The sequence below is a fragment of the Geotrypetes seraphini genome, chromosome 2, assembly GCF_902459505.1.
Source record: "Geotrypetes seraphini chromosome 2, aGeoSer1.1, whole genome shotgun sequence".
Taxonomy (NCBI): domain Eukaryota; kingdom Metazoa; phylum Chordata; class Amphibia; order Gymnophiona; family Dermophiidae; genus Geotrypetes; species Geotrypetes seraphini.
This window is the reverse complement of record NC_047085.1, coordinates 126,372,371-126,398,548: the sequence shown is the minus strand read 5'-3', so window position 1 is coordinate 126,398,548 and position 26,178 is coordinate 126,372,371. Positions and strand designations below refer to the sequence as shown.

At 44.3% G+C, this 26,178-nt stretch overlaps 1 long non-coding RNA gene across 1 annotated transcript; it reads right to left on the bottom strand.

The window, feature by feature from the left end:
* Nucleotides 1-407: 407 nt before the first annotated feature.
* Nucleotides 408-25,866, bottom strand: LOC117355932. The gene is made up of 3 exons (XR_004538486.1): nucleotides 25,652-25,866; nucleotides 8,452-8,712; nucleotides 408-2,410 (listed from the first exon to the last, which is right to left on the bottom strand). It is a non-coding gene; the product is annotated as an uncharacterized LOC117355932 (long non-coding RNA).
* Nucleotides 25,867-26,178: the final 312 nt, after the last annotated feature.

The following is a 26,178-nucleotide window of genomic DNA, read 5'->3' as shown; positions in this document are numbered from 1 at the left end:
GAACCAAACACCATTTTCTCTCCCGCCCAAAGCTGCGACCACCTCCCTCAACCCCAAAAGCTCAACAAAACCCACTTAAGTCCACATAAAACCTGTAACCCCCACCCCAACAATGACACAAAACATACCACCAGCATACATGGGAGGGATGGATAAATTGTTTCTGAAGAGACTACTCTACTTTTCCCCTTTCCTCACAGAACTCCCTCTAACCTGCCACACAACATCCACCAATCTCGTGACTGCTCCACCCACATCACCGTAGAAACCTCCCCAATCCTTTTTCTTTCTTACAAGCTTTGTCTATTAACCCTTGTTTACCTCCTCTTATAAACTTGTCAATCCTTATTGTACAGACCCTTGACATCACCTAATATATTCCCCTCACCCTCTGCCCCCCCCTCAAGTCACCCACATCACTATCCAATAAATATTACCAGCAGGTGACATCAGCTCAGCTAATGTTATATCACACCAGATGAATCTGGTGTTCTTCTATATCTCAGGGTTTTAATTCTTCTAAAAAGGTTGGCAACACCTTGTAATAGGACTGGCAAAACACCAGGAGGTACTTTTTAACAGTCAGCTTCTTATCTCCAAGGTTGCTCATGCTGTCCATTTGTAGGGCAGGCTACTGTAGAGGCTGGTTGGAAAGGCATTTGTCTCTCATTAGCAATATTTGTTAGAAAGGTACATCTTGTTATTATCAGTGCCATTAATATTTATTCTTATTCATTTGGTATTGGTTAAGTCTCTTGGTGTTCAAATAAAAACACTAAGTTTTGTGGCAGTCTATTGAAATGTAGTGCTACCTGTATGAAAGGGTGTATGACTGTATGACTAGAAATACACACATAGCCCAAAGTTGAGACCATGACATTTTCAAAACTGAAGTTTAACAGTCTTGCAGGTTTCTTCACACAGATGTTTTGCAGTTCTTGCTTGTGATCCCTGAGGTCTCTACAAGATGGTGAGTCTGCATTGCCCCAGTCACTTGCCTCACCTTCTTCCACCCTTGCTGTTGTCCTTGCTCCTGATATAGGAAGCCACCACAGGCCATGTGAAATCCTGTCAGCTCAGGGTGAAAACCAAATGTTTTCTGAAGGAAAAGATGAATCACTATGCAGCACCATTGAACTAGCTTGCACAAGCTAATTCTACAAGTTTCTCTATTACATTTTCAACATGCCAACTACCTTCGCAAATATTTATTTATAGTATCATTGTTTTACTGGAAGCCAGTAGGAAACATACAGCGAAATATTGAGACCAAGTAATAATATAGAATGTTGCTGGACAGATCAAGCACATCTCTTGGCCTATCTTTTGACTTCTAAACTAAGGTGGTCTTTTACTAAGGCACGCTAGCCGATTTAGCGCACGCTAAATGCTAGCACGTCCATAGAATATAATCGGCTAGCACGCCTTAGTAAAAGACCCCCTAAATCTCGAGGGACTATTCTTCCATTGTCCTTCTATAAAGACCCAAATTAAAGTATACTTTTAGAGGTTAATTTTATAAGCCATTTTTGCACATAAAACACTGATTTACAACCATGAATGGACTCATAGGATAAAGCTCCATCTGCACTGCAAGTTGGCATATGCTTTTCTAGTAGGTATGTTCGGGGCAGAGTTTGGATGGAGCATAGGCATAGCTAGAATTTACACATGTTTTAAAATATGATTTTTAATCCACTTATGCCTGCAATCAAGCAGAATAATCTAGGCACCATCCTGCGCTAAGACACATAGGCACCTTCCTGCCCTATTAACCCAGATGCCTTGTAATAAAGTTACCCCACAAAGCATATTTGGGGTTTCTGGAATCTTACAATTCAGGCACTTTTCAACATATCAACTGCATGATCCTCCTTGCACTGTACTAGATGTAATTCTTCATCTTTTGATAGCTTTTTTTTTTTTTTACTTACAACATTCTAGAAGAGCCCCCCCCCCCCAAATCTGGCCCAGCGAGTCCCAAATATTGTAAAATGAGATACCCAGTGCAACACTCATACATCCCAATCAGCCTGAGTTTTGGACATTCAGTATTCCCTGAGTCCAAAGCATTGAAATGGTGCAATATGCAGCTTAGGTTGTTGAATGTTTACGATATGTATACAGAAGGATCATTAGTATGTGGTATTGTTAACAAAATTGCATAAAGTGTGCAGCCTTTGTTGTGAAACAGTGTGCTTTGTTAATATGCATGCGCCTAAACTGTTGCTTTATTATTTATCGCAGTTGCCTGCCTTTATTTTGCTCATTGTCCTTTCATCTTATGAGTTCTTTAGTTATTGGCAGTTACTGTAGATAGACCTTGTAAATATCGCAGCCTCAGGTTGCTCCACTCGGATTGGTTCAATTTAGCTAAGGGAGCCACAAACAGCAAGCACTCCACTGTGTCCTATGAAAGAAAGGGCATTTTTACTTTTGAACCAAAAATATAAGATAAGTCACATCTCAAGGCTACGAAATGTAAACAGTTTTTAATCCATAACTACTGTACTTGACGCCACTTGATACTGCAGATAAAGAAACACTAAAGAATTTCACAATATTCATTGATATTATAACAAAACTACTATTGTGTGGGACTTTTTGTATTGCTGTTAAGTATTGTTTTGTGTGTGTTGGAAACATACCTGGGGGACATGTTATATTTTGAAGTGATTTAAACTATTTAATTGTGTGTCTATATTTTGGAATGAAATTATTTCTTCATTAAAAGATAACATTTTTAAAAATATCCTTCCTATTTTCTGATTTTTTTTTTGTTTTGTTACTTTACGTAGAAACAGAAACATAGAGTGTGACGGCAGAAAAGGGCCGGCGGCCCAACAAGTCTGCCCACTCAAGAACCCTCCCTCCTCGAGAATCCATTTTTTTAAGCATTCCTCTGGAGCGACCCCCACCAGACGGTCCCATCGTCCCTTGAAGTCGAGTATGGTACTGGCCTCAACTACCTGACGTGGAAGACCATTCCATCGATCAATTACCCTTTCGATGAAGAAGTATTTCCTGGTGTCCCCATGAAATCTTCCCCCCCCCTGAGCTTTAGCGGGCGCCCTCTTGTCGCCGTGGGACCCATAGGATAAAAGATTTCTTCCTCCACCTCAATGCGGCCCGTGACGTATTTGAATGTTTCTATCATGTCCCCCCTTTCTCTGCGCTCTTCTAGAGAATATAAGCGCAGCCTGTTCAGACGTTCTTCATATGGGAGATCCTTGAGTCCTGAAACCATCCTAGTGGCCATTCGCTGAATCGACTCCATTCTCTTCACATCCTTTTGATAATGTGGCCTCCAAAACTGAACACAGTACTCCAGGTTGAAGAATCAGTCTGTTTTGAAGATATAATTGGAGGGATGGGTTTCATTACCCACATAACTACCCTCACATATTTGATATATTTGCCAACACAAACTTTTCTCTCATTTGGCTTTCTTCTTTGCCCATTTTGGGTAGTAACTTAGAAGTGGTCTAAGAAGATTTCTTCCTCCAATAAAATCTTTCTTAGCAGAGAGAGGGAGAGGAGTTGGCCCAAAACCAAACAGAAATGGGAGCACTCAACTATACAGCATGCAACAGTTCTTAAATTTAAGTATAAAACCACTTTTATATAAATAAGTTTTTGTTTTGGCAGCATAGGAGTTATATGTAGACCTGGCTGCATAGATACATGTATACCAGGGCTTCTCAATTCTGGTCTTCAAGGTCCACACAGGCAGGCCAGGTTTTTAGGCTATTCACAATATGCAAGTGTGCATGAAAGACATTTGCATACCAAGGAGGCAATACATTCAAATTTCTCTCATGCATATTCATTGTGGATATCCTGAAAACCTGGCCTGCCTGTGAACCTCAAAGACTGGAACTGAGTAGCCCTGATGTATACTTTCCCTGATAGATTGTGAAACCACCACGACAGATAGGGGAAAATGCTTGAGTACCTGAATAAATTCATGTAAACCGTTCTGAGCTCTCCTGGGAGAATGGTATAGAAAATTGAATAAATAAAAAAAAGCAGCTACTTGAAGATGCAGTCACGTATGACTGCTGGATTGTACACATATAGTTTGTGTTTTTGCAAAGTATACATGTAAATAACCAACTCCACCCCTGAGAATACCTGCTTTATACAATGCATGTATAAAAGGATCACTCGTATTATAAGGAAAGAGAGAAAAAGATCAGTTTGAGATGCACAGAAAGGTTTGGGTAATGATTCTCAGAGACACAACCTTCTAGAGCTGTACATGAAGAAAACATTTTGCTTAAACCAATCAATAGGGCCATGAACTCCTGTTTGGTAAAATTAATATATAAAATAGATCTCCGCACCCACTTTGCCTCAGACTCACCATGTAGTGCCAGCAGGGCCGGATTTAGATGAAAAGAGGCCCTAGGCTATTCCACTTATGAGGCCCTTTCACCTCCCATTTTTAAGTTTGTAAATTACAAGAGAGATAATAAAATACATCATTACTGTGATATATATCAATATGTTAAATGAAACATGTTGTTATTGGTACTAACCTTTATAAAAAATGTGACACGGATAATAAATAAAAAAAAGTCGAGAATACTTATTTGGACATTTATTCTCAGCACCATATATAGTACTTGTAACAATAACTAATCAAACATAACACACAACATTGCCCCTTCCTATGTCCATAGTGCCCCCCAGTGCGTCCTTCCTCACCTCACCCCCCCTCTGATGCCCGCCTGCCTCCCATCCCCCTTCCATTGGACACCCCCCCATGCCATCCTGCCTGCCTGCCTTCCATTAAACCCCCCCCACACCCCCCTCCGATGCCAGCCTGCCTGCCTCCCATCCGCCTTCCACTGAAACCCCCACCCCCGATGCCAGTCTGGGCCGCCCTGCCCTGACGGATCCACATTTTGCTTCTCTCCCCGCGGGGCTGGGCTTTGCCCAGCTGTTTCTGGACTGACGTCTTTCCCTGCCCGATCCTCCTCCTAGGGCGAGAAAAAGAAAGGGAGAAGCCGAGTCGGCTCCCCGTTGCGGCCGGAGCCAGTTCCGATCCCGAAGCGTAGAATTTCTCCTTATTTTTGGTTCAGTGTTTTAGTGTTCACTGTTTTTAGAATAGTGTAATTTTAATTTTGCTAACAATTTGAATGTAGGCCCCTCTTGATCTTGAGGCCCTAGGCTGAAGCCTAGTTAGCCTATAGGAAAATCCGGCCCTGAGTGCCAGAATCACTGTGATCATCACTTAAGGGAACATTCATGATTGTAGGACTCCCCCAATTGTCTTTGCAATTAAGAGATGTCTGTTTTCCTCAGTGGCATAGCCATGGGTGGACAAGGGTTTGATCCTTGTGGGGTTCAGGCATACCCTGTGGAGTGACGATGTTCCTAAATGGACTTTATTTGAAAGTGTCAAAGTTCCAAAGGTACACTGAAATCATCCACATAAAATAATTCCATCCACATAAAAATAAATCATCCACATAAGAGCCTTAAAGGACCTAGTCCGCTAGGGATACAGGACCCAATACGGTCCGCGTTTCAACAAAAAGTCTTCTTCAGGGGTCCCTGGGGGTCCTATAAAGGTGAGTACGTGAGAAACAATTGTGTGGTGAGCCGGAAGTGAGACACAGGAATTTACACCAGGTTTCAGTTGGTATAAATTCTCTTTCCCAAAATTGGGCACTGATCCTGGTACGAATTCTATTCTATAAGTATAAAGGCCACCAATTTTGAGCACTGTTTATAGAATAATGCATAACACAAATTATTATCAGTGCCTAAAACTGGGCACCATTTACAGAACTGAGTCCATAATGGGTTTCTAGTCTAATCTCTACAGGAAGAAAATTCCACAATTGCATAGCTACTACTATGCATAATTTCTTAAAGAGGAAATGAATATGTGAGAATAATGTAGAAAGTCCAGTATATAGAAAACGTCCTTTATTTAACAATACCCAGCATGGACCACATTTCACCTACCCATGGGCTGCATCAGGGGTTTTAGAGCTACAAATAAACCAACAAACCAATACTTTAAAAATGTACAAAAATTAAAAATCATAAATGCATTGTAGACATCACATATAGAGAGGCATTTTCAATAGGATGTCTGAGTTTGGATGTTTTGGGAAAGATGTTCAGAAATCAAGTAGCGAAAATGACTTTTTTTGAAACTGCAAGATGTCTATCTTTTTTTTTTTTTTAATGACCTATCTAAACATTTTGGCCCTTAGTGCACCTATCATTTGTGGCCATTTTTTAATACAAAAACGTCCAAATGAAAAATGCACAAAAACAAGCTATTGGGACATTCTGGCAGCCAGAATTCTTAGCAAACTGGCTACATAGACAGCTGAGTAGAGCAGAGTAGAGAGGTACTCTAGGGCAGTGGTTCTCAACTCTGTCCTGGAGGACCACCAACCCAATCGGGTTTTTGGGATAGCCCTAATGAATATGCATGGAGCAGATTTGCATGCCTGTCACTTCCATTATATGCAAATCTCTCTCATGCATATTCATTAGGGCTAGCCTGAAAACCCGATTGGCCTGGTGGTCCTCCAGGACAGGGTTGGAAACCACTGCTCTAGGGGGTACTACAATAAACGTCACATTAAAAAGTCCCAGGTACACGTTACTATAACTTGCTTATATTGTATGTGAGCCCTCCAAAACCCACCTAGAACTTATTGTACCCACCTGTACACCACAATAATAGCTCTTATGCCTGCAGGTGTCATCTTTATGTAGGTACAGTAGGTTATAGTGACATGTATAGTATACCTGAAACTTTTAATGGGATGTTCACTGCACTACCCTTTAGAGCAGGGGTGTCAAAGTCCCTCCTCGAGGGCCGCAATCCAGTCGGGTTTTCAGGATTTCCCCAATGAATATGCATGAGATCTATTAGCATACAATGAAAGCAGTACAATCAAATAGATCTCATGCATATTCATTGGGGAAATCCTGAAAACCCGACTGGATTGTGGCCCCTCGAGGAGGGACTTTGACACCCCTGCTTTAGAGCATCCCTCTAATCTGCTGAGTTGTGTCTGTGTAGCTATTATGAAGTTTTAATTCAGGCTGGAATGTGTTGTTTCTTTCACAACTTTGGGTGGCAGGAGGGGGTCAGTGCCCATCTGATCATTTTGGGCACCTTTTTAACCCTTATTCGTTTTTTAAATAGGTCTAGCCCCAAACATCTAAATGGTGCCCTGGACGTTTTGTTAAAAGATTGATTATCCCTGCAGAAGGTCCTAAGCCCACCCAAAACACGCCCACTTAAGATTTAGATACACTGGAGACAAAATGACCAAAAAGATGTCTAGAAAGTCAGTTTCAAAAATGGCCACTTGGACATTTTGACTAGAAAGATGTCCAAGTGCCGATTTATGCTGTCTTTTGGACATCTATCTTTTTTGAAAATGAGCCGCATTGGTATAGAATCCAGATAATTTTGCCTATGCACAAACAGTGTGCATAAGAAGAACTTTAATGTATAAATTTGCCATATATACACATGCACATAAAAATATGAGCTGCTTAAAATACAGTATAGCATAAAATAAAAGTGAATGTTGTGCCAAAACATTCAAATTGTATGGCAATTTGAGTGTTTTAAAGGTATATCCATACCACTAAAAGGAGAGCATTAGATCTATAGCTCCCAGCTGAATGATTGGTATACTACACACTTCTAAAAATGCAAATAAAAGAATCAAATACAAATTGTTAAAGGGTAATAGACTGAGTTCCCATAATAAAAACTGCTATATAAATAAATCCTCAAGACTACCATTAAGTTAAATAGAAACAATAAATAGATACTAAAACATAAAATAGGCTGCTATTATAAAGAATAGTATCTAGTACACATTTGCATGTATCTACCAATTATTGGCATGTATGACACACGTGAGTGGTGTATATGTCTAGGGGCCCAATTTATAGAATTACTTCCTAAAGTCTACATTATAAATGATAGACATTTACTATAAAAATGGTAAATTGCAACACAGGAGCTACATAAGAAGTAGATTATGGCTGAGATAGCTAGAGCTTTACGGTATTTTCCCCACAGAAGCTGCCATCTAGGCTTTATCATTAACACCCCATACATTTGGGGGGGATAATTAAATATGTCTTATCAAATCATGTGAATATTTACTTGTGCCTTGATTCCTATGCAGTCTGCAGTAATGCTAAGATTGGATTCAGTTATGTGAAAACATTCCCAGAAATATGCTAAAAGCAAATACCCAGACTCAACCCTGTGGCTCAATACTGTGTATGTCTAGTAGTGCTATAGGCATAATAACTTGTCGTAATAGTGTCGCACACTGTTGCATTATGGCAGACTCGTTTCCCGGCCTGTTATGCAGTAGGGCACAGACATGCTCGAGAACAGGGAAGGAGGGAAGAGAACTGTCGGTGCTGTGAATGACAACTACTCACCATAGGGTGGCACCAGAAGATAAGCTCAGTGGAGGCCGCCCCTCCCTGTTCTTCCAATCCAGCACCAGCACTAAGGTGTTCTAGCATCCAGGGCATCATTTTTTGAAACAGCAGTGCAGCAACGCCTCCCCTCACCAAAGACCAGCAAACAGTAGGTCTCACTCTGCTCTAATTTCTGCTCAGTCCCAGTCCTTGGCAGCAACAGGGGTATCTGGCACAAAGATAGTTGAAAAAGGGAAATAGGGAGGGAGGAAACCCCCCCTATTTCCCTATAATGAATCAGTATTTATTATAGTTCACAGTTTCTGATCAACCAAATCTGAATCAGTGTGGTGCAGTGGTTAGAGCTACAGCCTTGGCACCCTAAGGTTGTGGGTTCAAATCCCACACCGCTCCTTGTGACCCTGGGCAAGTCAGTTAATCCCCATTGCCCCAGGTACATTAGATAGATTGGTTGCCCACTGGGATAGTTAGGGAAAAATGCTTGAGTACCTGAATAATTTGTAGGATATGTGGAATATAAATTATTGGGGGGAAAAAATTACTCCTACTAGAAAAGAATTGCAGGAAAATACTTTTAAAACCAATAGGAGGAAATATTTTTTCACTCAGAGAATAGTTAAACTCTGGAACGTGTTGCCAGAAGTTGTGGTAAAAATGGATAGCTTAGCTGGTTTTAAGAAAGGTTTGGACAAATTCCTGGAGGAAAAGTCCATAGTCTGTTATTAAGATATAGGGGAAGCCTCTGCTTGCCCTGGATCAGTAGCATGGAATGTTGCCACTCTTTGGGTTTTGGCCAGGTACTAGTAACCATGAGAACGGGCTACTGGGCTTAATGGACCATTGGTCTGACCCAGTAAGGCTATTCTTGTGTTCTTAAAAGAATTCTTAGCTAAAAGAAAATCTTGTGTGTTCCTTTCATGCACTTTGAGCATTACCAACCCAGCGTTCAACAGCACTTGTGCGTTCAGTTGTGCTGCCGAAAGCATTACTGCATTGTCATAAATGCCCGGCATTTATAAATGTAATTTCCATTCACAGCTAAGGTTATACATCGAGAAAAGGGGAGAGTTTTGGAATAAAATGAGGGTGAGGAAAAAAAAAAAAGTAAATATTCAGCAGCTACTGAATATATCCCCCGATTCTATAAATGGAGCACAGAATTGCATGCTATCCTCAGAAGCGAGGGGAGGAGTGGCCCAGTGGTTAGAGCTGCTGCCTCGGCACCCTGAGGTTCTGAGCTCAATCCCAACCTGCTCCTTGTGACCCTGGGTAAGTCGCTTAACTGGTTACTCCATTGCCCCAGGTACCACAGTTAGATTGTAAGCCTGCCGGGACAAATAAGGAAATTACTTAATCGTGCCAGATTACTATTAAATGTATTGTAAACCGCTTTGGGTTGAATCTCTGTATGAAAAAAGGCAGTTATTAAATCCCAATAAATAAATAACTAGATTGGCTAACAAGTCAATTAGCTCCAACAATTGGGTGCTAACAATGATTCGTGTTAATTGGCAACAGTTTGGATTTATGCATTCATCTTTTGCTATGTGCTATCCACACACACATTTTATAGTGTGCATTGTGCTACTCAAAAGGTGGCATTCACCTGGGACAGGCATGGGAGGGTCAGGGGTATGCACTAGAGAGTTGCACGGGGACAGAAATCCCACCCATCCCGGCCTGTTCCTGCCAGGATCCTCTCCGTCCCCGTCAGGATCCTCTCCATCCCCACCCATCCCCACATGGAATTACCTTCATCCCCGCCCGTCCCCATAAAAAGCAGCAATTACTTCTGACAGGATCATCAATTCCACAGTTTCTTTTGTGTTTGTGCTGCTGTTTTCATTGTGGAATTTCTTTGGTGGAAGCCTTTTTTTGTTTTCTGTTCAGGTAATTAACTTATAAACCTCGTCTTTTACTAAAGCTGACGTGTCCATTATATTATATGGACGAACCCTGCTTCCAAAGCCTTCCATCCCCGTGGGAGTCCCGTTGGCTAGAGGGGGGTCCCCATGGGAGTCCCGTGGGCCAGAGGGGGGTCCCCATGGGAGTCCCGTGGGCCAGAGGGGGGTCCCCATGGGAGTCCTGTGGGATAGGGGGGATTCCCATGGGAACCCCATGGGACCCGCGGGATTCCCGCGATCCCCGTTCCCATGCAGACCTCTAGTATGCACTAAAGATGCATGCAGTATTACTGAAAGCCAAGGATCCGCACTTAACTTACATGTCAGGATTCAGCTCTAAGCGTGCAGCTTGGAGGACTGTGTATAGAATGGCACTCCACACTGATTTTTTTTCTGTGTCATTTACTGAATCTAGTCCATTCTGTATACATTAAGCATACTCGTATACATACTGACACTAAAACAACAGATTAACTTCTGGACATATAGCTGTATGTCTAGAGTGGTGTTTCGCACACTTTTTCCGCCACAGTACACTAAAATTGGAGCCATGTCTTCAGGGCCTCTGAGCATGCACGAATGTTGACCGGTGATGTCACACGCATGTGCATGATGTCATCACGTTGACGTCCGCACATGTTCAGAGGCTCTGTAAACATGGGCTAAGCTCGGTGGCCTTCTAAACCCAGACAAACGGCTGGGTTTTGGAAATCCCTCCATCACCCCGTGGGAGGGAGGCTGAGAGAAGGAAAGGCGCCGGTATCGGCAATGATCCACTTGTTTCTTTCGCGGCACACCTGGAATCTTGCTGCGGCACACTGGTCTAGCGTTATAAATATGCAGGTCAGTACTGAGCCCATGATGGACAGTGCATTTTTAAACACTGCAAGCCACTAGTTTTTCTTGAATTGGCTATGCAGCACCAGCCATACACAAACACTAGCGTAGAATTTCCAGGTATTAGGCAATCACTAGGATTTACCTGCATACTGGCAAAATTTAGCTGGACTGCCCAAATAGCTACCGGGTTAACTTAGGACAGCCTTTAATCTGTCCTAATTTATGGCCCCTTTTATCAAGCTGCGCTAGAGATTTTTAGTGTGGGCCGGCACAGTAAATGCTCCGACGCTCATAGAATTCCTATGAGCATCGGAACACTTACCTTGCCGGCCCAGCTTGATAAAAATGGAGGGGGGGGGGATAACTGGGTAGTTATCCAGGTGCTACCACTGAATATCAACAGCACCTGGGTAACTACAGGCTCCACCCAGACTCTGTCTCTGGTCTGCCCCAGTACTGCCTGGATTTTCAGCCACATTATCTAAGTAAATGATGCTGGAAATGTAGGCTAGACTTGATGAGTGTGATTTCACCAACTTGGGGCCTCTCTGCCTAGTTAAATTATGCTGAATATTGACCCAAGATTTTTTATGTATGAGAGAAGTGCTGATAATACATATAGCTTTAGATGAGAAGCTGGATGAATACCAACCTTTATATTTTTAAAGGAGCAGCTTGATCATTTACGTTGAATTGTACTCACTATACACAGCCTTGGGTGAATCTCTTTATACAAGCAGTTAATAAATTCCAATCAATCAATAAATATTCAACATTAATGTAATAAAGGTAATTATATAGTGAAGCTTTATTTTCATGTGTGACTTTTCTAAATTTCTTTCAATAGTTTTTCTTGATTTGTTTGTATTGGAACAGTTTTTTGGGGTTTTTTTTTTTTTTATAATCATCACTCAGCAAAGATGGGGTTTATCCCAAGGAATTGGACCAAGTCCCCTACAGAATATGAGGGACTGCAGAAAAGTTCTCAGCCCAACCAACAAAGTTGGGGCAATCTCCATTGAGGGCTATACAATTAGTCCAGCGATTTTCCATTTTTTTCAGTCTGTATTTTTCTGACAGAATGAAAAAAGTGGAAAATCACTGGACTAAGTGTATAGCCCTTAATGGAGATTGCCCCAACTTTGTTGGTTGGGCTGAGAACTTTTCAGCGGCCCCTCATATTTATCACAGTCTGATTCAGCCTTAGCACAGTGCCAGTTTTTGACAGAATGTCCAATTTAATTATATTACAGAACAATTGCATTCTCTTGCTCCCTGAGGAATTGATTGCTTTCATTTGTAAACAAGTTCAGAAATCTTCATCACCATGCATAGTTGGAAGTATAGCATTTACAGGAATGAAAATTCAGGTCAGAGCTCCAGGGATAACATTCTCTGCTATTCCTACAAAATTGGTTTTCAGGTCCTCTCGATTCCTGAAACTTGAGAGATTTGCAGTCAATTGTAGCTCAACCTTAAAACCATCAGCCTTAAAGTGATGTAGGAAGCCTTCATTTTGTGGTCTGGTTATATAACTGCTAAAAGAAATCAGCTAAAAGAAATCAGTCTAATTTTGTTTTAAACAGGACTGTCCTATTTTTCTTGCTTTCCAATCTTTAAATAACCAGTCAGCATGATTGATTGAGGACGATACCAGAAAGAACAGAAATTATGCATCCACACTAGAAGACAAGCCTTTGATTATTCTTGTAAATGTGTTTTAAAATTTTGAAATAAAAATAAGAGAGAGAGAAAATTTGAAACAGACTGTCTTAACCAGCACAACCTTGGTTGTGAGCATCCCAGAAGGCCAATCCAAACTAGTCAACATGGCAGTTGGCAGATCTAAGAATAGCACATCCGCATGGGGCTACTTTAATAACACAACTGCATGTGAATGCAAACAAGGGCAGGCCACGGAGCACCTAACGATTTGCCAACCCTTTAGGGACACCGGTATGGAGAAACAGCACAAGAGACCTCAGTCAAGTATAATTCCAGAAAAAACATCTCACTTGTGACAAGAATGTGAGATGAAGATGGATCATATTCCCATTTGAAACATATTTTCCATCCTGAGAACTCTATTGGAAAAATATCATAATTTCTATATCAAAGAAAGTATTCACACCACTTTTAGCAACTGTATTATTATTGTATTATTATATAGCTCTGACACTGTATAATATGCCACTTATATGCCTCCGTTACATCCAAAGACACTTCTATAACTTGTGCCTATCTAAATCCCCCAGCTTAGGGTGAATATACCTCTGCAACCCTCACTCCACTTCCCCAGTGTATTGTGAATGCACCCTTAATGCTCTACCTCCAATATATTGTGATTGCACCTCTATTTCCCTTACTCCACCCTTCAGTATAATGTGAATATACCCTTAATCCTGTGCCTCCAAAATTTTGTGAATGTATTGCTGTTACCCATTCTGAGCTCCCGGAAGGGCGGACTAAAAAAAAAACCTAAATAACTAAAATAATGATTGTACAAAGTAAATATAAATAAAGATCACAGGAATAAAAAGAATTCTTTCCACATGTGGTACTCTCTTTGTGCAGTCACCCCAGACCTTCCAGTCTGTCATGAAGGTGCACACCCTTATATTCTCCTTATCTATTCCCCCTATATTCTAGCGTATAGGTGGAGAGATGGCCTCAGACTTTGAGTGGCTGCACCGTTAAGTCCGTTAGCAGCAGCTTTGATTAGTCACTCGTAGTGTCAATCATAGGCCACACCCTCATTGCATACCCTTATTCTATATCATCTTGTAGGGCTCCTTTTACGAAGCCACGTTAGCGGCTTTATCGCATGCAACTTTTTAGTGCGCGCTAACCCACGCGCTAGCCGGAAAACTACCGCCTGCTCAAGAGGAGGCGGTAGCGGCTAGCACAGCCGGCAAATTAGCGTGCGCTATTAAGCGCGTTAAACCGCTAACGCGGCTTCGTATAAGGAGCCCTTAATCTTTTTTATTTTATATATCATTGTTTTTAACACTATTTTCCAAATATTTTTAAAACTCTTCAATAAATTATTTATAAAATTTTTCTTTATCTGTTTTTGAGGGAGCTAGTATCAATATTTTCTTGCAACGTATCTATGAACGGGCTTTCACATGCCTCATCAAATGACATTAGGAAATATAGTATTGTTCTGTACAAGAAGCTCTGCCAACTAATTAGACTTTCACATATTCTTATTATTTCACGTTATCACATATTATCATTTTTTTTTCCATGGTAGTACTTAGCTTTTTGCTTCACAGAAACATACGTTAAAAAGTACATTGCAAGAAAATACTGATACTAGCTCCCTCAAAAACAGATAAAGAAAAATGTTATAAATAATTTATTGAAGAGTTTTTAAAAATGATATTTGGAAAATAGTGATAAAAACAATGATATATACAATAAAAAAAGATTAAAAGATGATTATAGAATAAGGGTATGTAATGAGGATGGCTGGTGGTGTGGCCTATGATTGAAACTACGAGTCACTAATCAAAGCTGCTGCTAAAGGACCTAATGGCGCAGCCACTCTACAGACCTCTTCTATTCAACTCGCTAGCAGTTTTCTAGAGCAGGGAGCTGCGCTGCTCCCAACGCTCATGGAGTTCCTATGAGCATCGGGAGCTGCTCTTTGGCTAAAAACTGCTAGCGTAGTTTAATAGAAGAGGGGGTAAGTCTGAGGCCATCTCTCCACCTATACACTAGAATATAGGGGAAATAGTTAAGGAAAATATAAGGGTGGGCAATATAGTAGTTGTTGTTGTTGCTCTTTTTCAATGAAATTGATGTTTATAGTGGTAAATCCATTGAAAATATATTGTCATGAAAGTGCAGCCAGGATACTGTTGGTGTTGTGGCTTCTGAATCCCTGCAGCCCCTCTCCACATGGTTGCCTCAGTAGGGTTGTCCAGAAAACCCTAAAGTTTAAGAAACTGTGCAAATTGAAATTTATTCATGAATTTGATTGTGCTTGATCAGAAAATAATTTTTAAAAAATTTTTAAAGCCCATCCTGGAATCACTCAAAGCCACATATTACATAAAGCTCCATTTTTCGTAAAATTTGCTGCCTTCTGAAGTATTTTTGTATTTCATGACGCCAACTCATTTGCCTCATTACAATGTCAGCAAGGCATCTGGATTGATTATAGGAAATAACACAAGCTCATTGGAGGTACATATCCTCATCCTAATTACTGTATTCAGTAAAGAATATCAGCAATAAATGTTATCCCAGGACAAGCAGGCATGATATTCTCACATGTGGGTGACGTCATCTACGGAGCCCCGATGCGGAAGCATTTTCAAGCAAACTTGATTGAAGATTTAAGTTTGCTCTGCTGCTCCATGCATGCGTGCCTTCCTGCTCCACTAGGGGGTGCATCCCCTCGTGGTCTCCAGTTCAAAATTTTCCGCTGAGCCTAGAAGTTGTGTTTTTTCAGGCTCTGCCCCAACTGCCTTCTAGCACCGCGATTTTTCTTGTTTTTTCTCGATTAAGTTGCTGTGCGCAAATTTTTCTTTCTCAACTTGATTCCTGCTTCGTTTTTGACCGACCCGGAGGCTTCTGGGTCCCCGTGGCCGCGGCCACTTTCGATTCTATGTCCCGGCCTTTGACCGGCTTTAAAAAGTGCACCCGGTGCGAGCGGCTTCTTTCCATCACAGACCCGCATCGCCGGTGCAGCCTTTGCCTGGGGGCCGCTCATCCAACCGACTCCTGCCCCCAGCGCGCTACTTTCCAGAACCGGGCCCTCCGTCGAAGGAAAGCCCATATGGCGGATCTTTTCGCCCCAGACCAACCCTCTACCTCGGCCTCGAGGTCGGCCCCAGCCTCGGCCCCGGCCTTGACCTCGGCCCCAAATACCTCGGCATCGCCTCGAGACTCGACTCCGAAGTCCTCGGGACAACAGAAAACCTCGGCTCCGGGTAAGTCCCCTCTTCCCTCTTCAGGTTCTTTACCAGCAAAGAAACCAACCTCGGGGACACCGGCGACGCATGGCGGAAGCCCCATGCTTACAGCCCCGGCGAAGCCCTCCAAGCCTTCGGGCCGTGCCTCCACCACATGGGAATACTCTGATAAGAGGTCGCCCCCTGGTGGAGTGCACCGAGGCAGTGGACATGCCTTCGATGCTGTCCGTGCCTGTCTTCCAGGACCTACTCCAAGCAATGATCTCGTCGGAGCTGTCTGCTGCAATGGCCCATCTACAACCGGCCTTGACCTCGACCCCGCATGTGCCAGACCAGCCTGAGCCTCGCGTCGAGCCACCTCGGGGAAAAGTGCGCAAGCTTCGCCGCATCTCATCCTCCTCTGACTCCTCGCCGAGGCACCCGAGGCGCTCTCCCTCCACAGACCGCCACAGGGCAAAACGTCATGCTAAACTGACAGAAACCTCGAACCGCCGTACCTCCAAGAAGGCCCGGAGTTCCCCCACTCTATGAGGCCGTTCCCCTACACCCCGTACGGGACCGCTCAGGGTGGCGGAGTTATCACTCTCCAACCCGCGCAGCCTCCGAACTCCCCCTCGGACCGGGGCTCCGATCCGAGGTGTCAGACTTTCACCGAGGGAGTCCGGGTCGAGGTCGCTGATTCGACATCGATCGGTACCCCGAACCCCGGCATCGTCTCCGAGGGGCTCCTCGAGACGTCGGAGATCCACGACCCCGGAACACTTTCACAGTGCTTCCCCGGTCTCGGAACGTGGATCGGAGCGGGAACCTCGATACTCGAGGGAAGCCTCACCGTCCTTCTCCACCCGACGGATGTCTCGTTCACCAACCCCACACAGGGCCTCGGGAACATCCCGCCCATCCTTCACTCGCTTTGTCCAGGACATGGGCCACGCTTTGGACTTAGACCTCCAGTCCGACTCCAGATACTCAAAGGAGTACCTAGCGGAGCTGGACATGCCATCACTGCCCAGAAAGTCCCTTCGCTTACCGCCTAATCCGGTACTCCAACAGGCTTTCTTCAGGAACCTGGAGACCCCCTATATGGTCACAGCCGTCCCCTCCAAAATGGAGGCCAAGTACCGTACGGTACCCTACCCGGGGTTTGAACAACCACAGCTCTCCCACCAGTCGCTGTTGGTAGAATCGTCCCTGAAAAAGGCGCACCCCTCCCGGGTCTCAGCCACGGTCCCCCCAGGTCGGGAAGGCCGAACCCTGGACAAGTTCGGCAGGAGACTTTATCAAAATGCGATGATGGCCTCTAGGGTGCAAAGCTACACTTTCACCTTCACATCCTACCTCAAACACCTCATCGGACTACTGAGAGCCTTTGAGACTGACCTACCAGCCTCTCGCCAAGGAGCGTTTAGCCTGCTTGTAGAGTCCCTCTCCAACCTACGCCTCCATCTATTCCACGCGGCCTACGATGGCTTCGAACTCTCCTCCAGAGAGGCAGCCTTTGCTATCGCCATGCGCCGACTAGCTTGGCTGTGCCTGGTCGACATGGACCCCAACTTACAGGACCGGTTGGCTAACCTCCCCTGCGTGGGAAAAGAGCTGTTTGACGACACTATCGAGGCGGCTACAAAACGCCTCTCTGAACATGAGCACTCATTTGCCTCCCTTGTCCAGCAAAAGCCAAAACCGCCCACGTCCAGGCCATTCAGGATCCCTCCGCGCCGCTACCTGCAAAAATCCACCCCTGCTTTCTCCCGGCCTCCGCCCAGGCGTCCGCAAACCCACCACCGGGCCCCACCCAAATCCCAACCGCCTGCAACTACCAAACCATCCCCGTCCTTTTGAGGATACGCGGAAGGGGGCTGACCCCCTCCGCCAGAGTTCCAGGCTCCCTGCCTATCGGGGGCCGCCTCAGAGCTTTTTACCCTCACTGGGAACAACTCACGTCGGACGCATGGGTCCTTGGCGTAATCTCATCAGGATACTCTCTCAACTTTCGAGCCATTCCCCCAGACAGCCCCCCAGGGAAGTGCCCTCCCAACCGAACGCTGCTACCGCTACTCCTCTCAGAAGCTCGAGATCTGCTTCGCCTGCGAGCAGTGGAGGAGGTTCCCCCCGACCAACGGGGGAAGGGCTTCTACTCCCGTTACTTCCTGGTACCGAAGAAGACGGGAGACCTACGCCCAATACTAGACTTGAGACGACTCAACAAATTTCTGGTACGGGAAAAATTTTGGATGCTTTCCCTACCGACTCTCTACCCCCTGATCGAAAAAGGCGATTGGTTCTGCTCCCTCGATCTGAAGGAGGCGTATACACATGTTCCAGTGCACCCCGCTCACCGCAAGTTCTTGCGTTTCCAAGTAGGGGACCTGCACCTACAATACCGAGTCCTCCCCTTCAGCCTAGCATCGTCACCCCGGGTCTTCACCAAGTGCCTCGTGGTGGTCGCAGCTGCCTTATGCTCCCAGGGCCTTCAGGTATTCCCCTACCTGGACGACTGGCTGATCAAAGCCCCGTCCAGGGAAGGGGTTATCTCAGCGACCCAACAGACTATTATCTACCTACAGAGTCTGGGGTTCGAGGTAAACTTCCCCAAATCCCAACTGAGCCCCTCGCAGTTCCTGCAGTTCATCGGGGCCACACTGGACACGGTTCACCTCCGTTCCTTCCTCCCCCCTCCACGTCTAGAGGCGTTAGTAAATCTGAGTCGAAGGATCTCAATGCTACCCTCGGTATCAGCTCGACAGATGATGACTCTACTAGGCCACATGGCCTCCACCATCCACGTCACACCATTCGCCCGTCTCCACCTGAGAATCCCTCAATGGAACCTAGCCTCTCAATGGCGTCAAGACCGGGACTTCATCGATCGTCCCGTGACAGTGACGCCTTCCTTGCAACGATCGCTCCGCTGGTGGGCCGACTCTTCAAATCTTTCCAAAGATTTGCTCTTCCTCGCCCCCCCACACAACAAGGTGCTCACCACGGACTCATCGGAGTATGCTTGGGGAGCCCATCTGGATGGCCTACGCACTCAAGGGATGTGGTCAGCAGAGGACCGTCGCTGCCACATCAACGTGCTAGAACTTCGGGCCATCTATCTCGCAGCCGTAGCTTTTCAACATCTGCTCCACGACCCGGTGTCGGTCCCCGTCCCTCTGGTCCTTGACTATTTACTTCAATTATCTCACTCCGGCCTAAAGACCAACTCCATTCGAGTACACCTCAGTGCGATTGCGGCCTTTCACCAGCCCCTGGAAGGGAAAGCCCTCTCGCTCCATCCCTTAGTCTCTCGCTTCATGAAGGGTCTCCTGAATGTCCACCCTCCTCTCAAACCTCCTCCGGTGGTTTGGGACCTCAACGTGGTTCTGGCTCAACTAATGAAACCTCCATTTGAGCCCCTAGACAAATGCCATCCAAAATTCCTCACTTGGAAGGTAATTTTCCTGCTTGCGCTCACTTCCACTCGGCGGGTTAGTGAGTTGCAGGCTCTGGTAGCGGACCCACCCTTCACGGTATTCCACCACGACAAGGTGGTACTCCGCACTCATCCAAAGTTCTTGCCTAAAGTAGTGTCTGATTTTCACCTCAATCAGTCCATTGTCTTGCCTGTGTTTTTTCCCAAGCCCCACTCTCATCCCGGAGAGGTGGCGCTCCACACTCTTGACTGTAAGAGAGCGTTGGCCTTCTACCTCCAAAGCACTCAGCCACACCGGAAAGTCCCACAATTGTTTTTGTCCTTCAACCTAAACCAGTTAGGTCACCCAGTTTCCAAGCGCACCTTGTCCAACTGGTTAGCCGATTGCATCTCCTTCTGCTACGCTCAGGCTGGTCTCGCGCTGCATGGTCGAGTAACGGGACACAAGGTCCGAGCGATGGCAGCCTCCGTAGCGTTCCTCAGGTCCACACCTATCGAGGAAATCTGCAAGGCTGCCACGTGGTCTTCGGTTCATACTTTCACCTCCCACTACTGTCTGGACTCACTGTCCAGGAGCGATGGCCGGTTCGGCCAATCGGTTTTGCAAAATCTATTTGCTTAAATTGCCAACTTCCCTCCATCCCTTTTCAGTTAGCTTGGAGGTCACCCACATGTGAGAATATCATGCCTGCTTGTCCTGGGATAAAGCACAGTTACTTACCGTAACAGGTGTTATCCAGGGACAGCAGGCATATATTCTCACAACCCGCCCACCTCCCCGAGGTTGGCTTCTTTGCTAGTTAAGTGAACTGGAGACCACGAGAGGATGCACCCCCTAGTGGAGCAGGAAGGCACGCATGCGTGGAGCAGCAGAGCAAACTTAAATCTTCAATCAAGTTTGCTTGAAAATGCTTCCGCATCGGGGCTCCGTAGATGACGTCACCCACATGTGAGAATATATGCCTGCTGTCCCTGGATAACACCTGTTACGGTAAGTAACTGTGCTTTACTTGAATATTATCTCAGTTTAGCAGAAACCCAACAATTCATTATAAAAGTGCCTACTTTGTGTACGTTGGCATTCTTTGGGTTGTAGTTTGGGCAGAGTTGTATTTATTAAATTCATTTGTACACACATAGAATTTGCAGCTTCTTTGGGAGCAGATGAAAATGTGTAACAGAATTTGTGTCATATTGGAGACCATGTGAGGGCCTACTTCTTAAAGACCCATGGAGAGGCATATCCTGTCCATTCTTGATTATTGAAATATAATCTATCTGGGATCCTACAAAACAATACTTGGAAGATTAAGATTAATTCAAAATACAGCAGTTCGCTTAATCTTCTGGTTGAGAAAATAAGAATATGTCAACCATTATTACCAGCAATTGCACTGGCTACCTGTTGAAGGTAGAATATTATTCAAATTTGCCTGCATTTGTTATAAACTGTTGTCTGGATTACCATATCTCCAAACTACCTTATCTCTCATTTTGAATTGTATAGACCAGTTAAGTTTTCTCGTTGTACTAGTTTATTTATATTTCCGAATCCAAAAAACTGGCAATACAAGAAGTTCTTTGATAGAACTTTGGCCCTTCAAGCAGGTACAGCTCAATCTTGGCTAGATAATTTGATTCGTCAAACTGAATCATACTGTTCTTTCAGGAAACTAGTAAAGATCTATTTGTTTAAGAAATTCTTATCTGTCTAAGAACTATGTAATCATATCTGTGTCTTTTGCTCATTGTATTTTTATTACTGATTGTCCAGTTCTTCTTATCTGTAAATCGCCTAGAACTCGTCGGGTGTTGGTGGTATAGAAAATAAAGTTGTTATTATTATTATTTTCAATATGACGTCCAAATCTGGACATTTTGTGGAAGACACACAAAAATCCAGTAGAGAACATGGCCATTTTCAAAACAGAAACATGTTTTGTTTCAAAAATGGCCATTTTTTAGACATGCATCTATTTTTTAGAACCATTTTTGAAAAAAAACATGTCCAAAGAAAACACACAAAACAAGCTATTGTGATGTAGGATGGGCCAGCAGTTTCAGCAAACTGGCCACATAGACATCTCAGCAGAGCAATGAGGCACCCTAGGTGGCACTGCAGTGAACTTCACATAAAAAGGTCCAGGTACACATCTCACTATATAATCCCTTTATAGTGAATGGTAAGCCCTCCAACACCCACCCAAAACCTACTGTACACAACACCAATAGCCCTTATGCCATTAGGTGTTATCTATATGTAGGTACAATGGGGTTAGGATGGGTTTGTAAGGCTCAGTAGTCCACCATAATTATAGGAGTTAGTGTGGGTTTTGGACCTGAGTCCCCATCTCTATAGTTGACTACACCACCCACTAGGCTACTCCAGGAACCTGTTTGTTGCTCTAATAGGACTGGCAATAACATCTGAAGCTATCATATAGGAAGTATGTACTGTTTCATTTACATTTTGGTGGGTGGGAGGGGGTCAGAGAGCACTGGGGGAGTGTGGGGGAAATCATGCCTTCATGCCTCCGGTGGTCATCTGATCAATTTGGGCACCTTTTTGACATTTATTCGCTGTTAAAGCAGGTCTAGCTGCAAACGCTTAGATTGTACTGTACCTTTTCTAAAATGTTTATTTATTAATTGCCTTTTCATGAAGAGATTCACCCAAAGTGGTTTACAAAACATTGACTATTAATCAGGTTAGTTAGTTAAGGGCTCCTTTTACAAAGGTGCGCTAGCGTTTTTAGCGCATGCACTATTTAGCACGTGCTATGGTGCACGCTAGCCGAAAAACTACCGCCTGCTCAAGAGGGGGCAGTAGCGGCTAGCGTGCGCAGCATTTTAGTGCACGCTATTCCACGTGTTAAGGCCCTAATGCCTTCGTAAAAGGAGCCCTAAGTGCCATCAACTCATGTTCAAGTCCTTGCAACTTGATGAATTACAGATCTAAAAAGAGATCGGACCTCCAGAGTCATCCCCCATGATTGTTTTCAACATGTCCAGCCATCTGATTACAGGTCACCCTTCTTTGCCTGGTTCCTTCGATCTTCCCTAACGTAATGTCCTTCTCCAATGATCTTTCTCTTTTGACAGTGTGACCAAAATAAGACCGTCGTAACTTCAGCATTTGGGCTTCAAATGACAGAGCCGGTTTGATCTCTTCCAGAATTGATTTGTTAATTCTTCTGGCGGTTCAAGACAGGCATAAAATCAGGTGCTCTTTAAGTATTTCCCCTATCTGTCCCAGCAGGCTCACAATCTAACCATGGTACATGGGGCAATGAAGGGCTGGGTGACTTGCCCAGGGAGCGGGCTGAGATTGAGCTCAAAACCTCAGGGTACTAGGGCAGCAGGCTCTAAAAACTAGGCCACGCCTCCCCTCCTCAGAAAGATGTTCAAAACATAAGCCTGCCCTAGTCCTGCCCAAACTATGCCTCTAACACAGTGTCCTGCAAACTTTTCGGCTGGCGGCACACTAAACCCAGTGCCATGGCCGAAAAGCACCTGAAGTGCACGGACATCGAAGTTCGCGCATGCGCGGAGGCCCATCTGGCCATGACCCTGAACCCGTAGGGATCCTGGAGGAGGGGAGGTGCGGGGAGAGGAGGAGAGATGCAAGTGAGAAGCCTATAAGCAGTCAGCCGGCGCTAGCACCTCCCCTCCCTACTGGCATCTCGTTGGGGCACACCTGGAATCTGCTGCAGCACACTAGTCTGCCGCGGTACACAGTTTCCGATACACTGCTCTAATATGCCCTCAAAAGATTTAGGGCCTGTTTCACAAAGCCGCAAGGTAACGGCCCCGAAGCCCATAGAGATTTAAAGGGCTTCGGGGCCGTTGCCGCGCGGCAGCCGCTAGCACAGCTCTGTAAAACATGCCCTTAGACCAGTGGTCTCAAACACACGGCCCGGGGGCCACATGCGGCCCCGCCAGGTACTATTTTGAGGCCCTCGGTATGTTTATCATAATCACAAAATTAAAATAAAACAGTTTCTTGATCATATGTCTCTTTAGCTATAAATGACAATATTATTATTAAGACTTAGTCAAAAGGAAAGATTTATAAACTATAAAGAGTTTTACCCCATGCAAAATTGCCATTTCTTTAATAAGACGTTAACTATTTTTTCTGAGGCCCTCCAAGTACCTACAAATCCAAAATGTGGCCCTGCAAAGGGTTTTGAGTTTGAGACCACTGGTTTAGACTCACTGTGGACAAGCACCATAGAAATTCATATAGAAAACATCCATCTGCCCCTTTATTCCACATTTTGGTCATTTTTCTTTCTTGTAAATGAACCCCATAAGCACTTTATGTCTTTTCACATATGCTTAGTTAAAATCAATAGTATGTCTGGTTTACATAATCCACCAAAGGATGATTTAATTTGACTTTTTTTAAATGCTCAGTCTTTGAAAAAGGCCTTGGTAGGAGTGTTGATACAGGCTTATCTGTAATAAATGAGCATTCACCACTGACCTGGACTTTGAACTCGGAGAAGTGAAAGAGAGTGCTCAAAGTGAATAATCTAAGGAGCCTTTCATGAGCAGATTTTGTTAATTGTACGCAATCCACTGCAATATTTTTCTCCCTTGTAGCACATAAGAACATAAGAAGTTGCCTCCACTGAGGCAGACCAGAGGTCCATCTCGCCCAGCGGTCCGCTCCTGCGGTGGCCCATCAGGCCCATTGCCTGAGCAGTGGCCCCAGACTATCCCTAAACCTACCTCTACTCCTATCTGTACCCCTCAATTCCTTTATCCTCTAGGAGCTTATCCAAACCTTCTTTGAAGCCTTGTAACGTGCTCCGGCCTATCACAGCCTCTGGAAGCGCATTCCATGTATCCACCACCCTCTGGGTGAAAAAGAACTTTCTGGCATTTGTTCTAAACCTGTCCCCTTTTAATTTCTCCGAGTGCCCCCTTGTACTTGTGGTTCCCCATAATCTGAAAAATCTGTCCCTGTCTACCCTTTCTATACCCTTCAGGATCTTGAAGGTTTCTATCATGTCTCCTCTAAGTCTCCGCTTTTCAGTAAAGAAAACCCAGGCACATTTTATGTCCACATAGACTCTAAACTGCCAGGCGGCATTCTGCCAGGCAAAGCACAACCTTGTTCTGGTTATTGCTTGTTGTTTTATTAAGTACTTCAAATGGGTTTGATATTCATTTAAAAAAAAAAAAAAAAAAAAAAAAAGCAAAAACAAGACAATATCCTGAATAATTTTTCAATTAATGAAGAAAAATGAAATAGAGGCGAAACTGATTTCAATATAATCAGTGTAATTATTCAGATTGCTCTATAAAAATTAAAACCTTGATTTAACTTTTAGCCTGGAAGAAAGAAATTCCATGTACCTACCACACCTTAGTAGATGTCAGTAGATGTACAGAATCAACTTGGGTAGCTCATATGCTTCTCAACTGTCCCATGCAGCTCTTAAGAACATAAGAACATAAGAACATAAGCAATGCCTCTGCTGGGTCAGACCTGAGGTCCATCATGCCCAGCAGTCCGCTCACGCGGCGGCCCAACAGGTCCAGGACCTGTGCAGTAATCCTCTATTTATACCCCTCTATCCCCTTTTCCAGCAGGAAATTGTCCAATCCTTTCTTAAACCCCTGTACTGTACTCTGCCCTATTACACCCTCTGGAAGCGCATTCCAGGTGTCCACCACTCGTTGGGTAAAGAAGAACTTCCTAGCATTCGTTTTGAATCTGTCCCCTTTCAACTTTTCCGAGTGCTCTCTTGTTCTTTTATTTTTCGAAAGTTTGAAGAATCTGTCCCTCTCTACTCTCTCTATGCCCTTCATGATCTTATAAGTCTCTATCATATCCCCTCTAAGTCTCCTCTTCTCCAGGGAAAAGAGACCCAGTTTCTCCAATCTCTCAGCGTATGAGAGGTTTTCCATCCCCTTTATCAAACGTGTCGCTCTCCTCTGAACCCTCTCGAGTAACGCCATATCCTTCCTAAGGTACGGAGACCAATATTGGACGCAGTATTCCAGATGCGGGCGCACCATCGCCCAATACAATGGCAAAGTCTTCATTGACTTTGATCACTACCCTTCATTGTCCTCACACTATAGAGATCTCCTACCTGTCAGTGTAAGCGTATGATGTAGCTCCTCATCTTTTTTGCTAAAAGCTGGGGATTGTAGTCCAGCTGTCCTGTCACTCATACTAGGCAACTTGCCACCTCTCTCCAATTATATCAGGGACTCCGGCCAACATGTACACTGCCTCAGGGATTTAGGATCCTTGTGGGTATGACCACTGGGAAAACAGAATCTCTTAGCCACAGTTCTTGACATTTCACCTATTGAATAGCAAAGGAAGTTTAGCAGCACTTTATTCTTACAGTAGTACCCAAACAGGACACAAGATCACCTCTAATCATTGCACATAAGTTCTGTTGTCAAAACCTGCTTCTTCAAATTACGTATCATCCGCTCTCTCGGTTCTATTTTAAATACAGACTCAATTAATATTCTAATCCACTCCTTAGTCATTTCACATTTAGACTATTGTAATTCTCTTCTTAACGGTCTACCTCAAAAAGAAATTCGACGTTTACAACTCATACAACATACAGCAATCAAATTAATAAATAAAAAAGGCAAATTC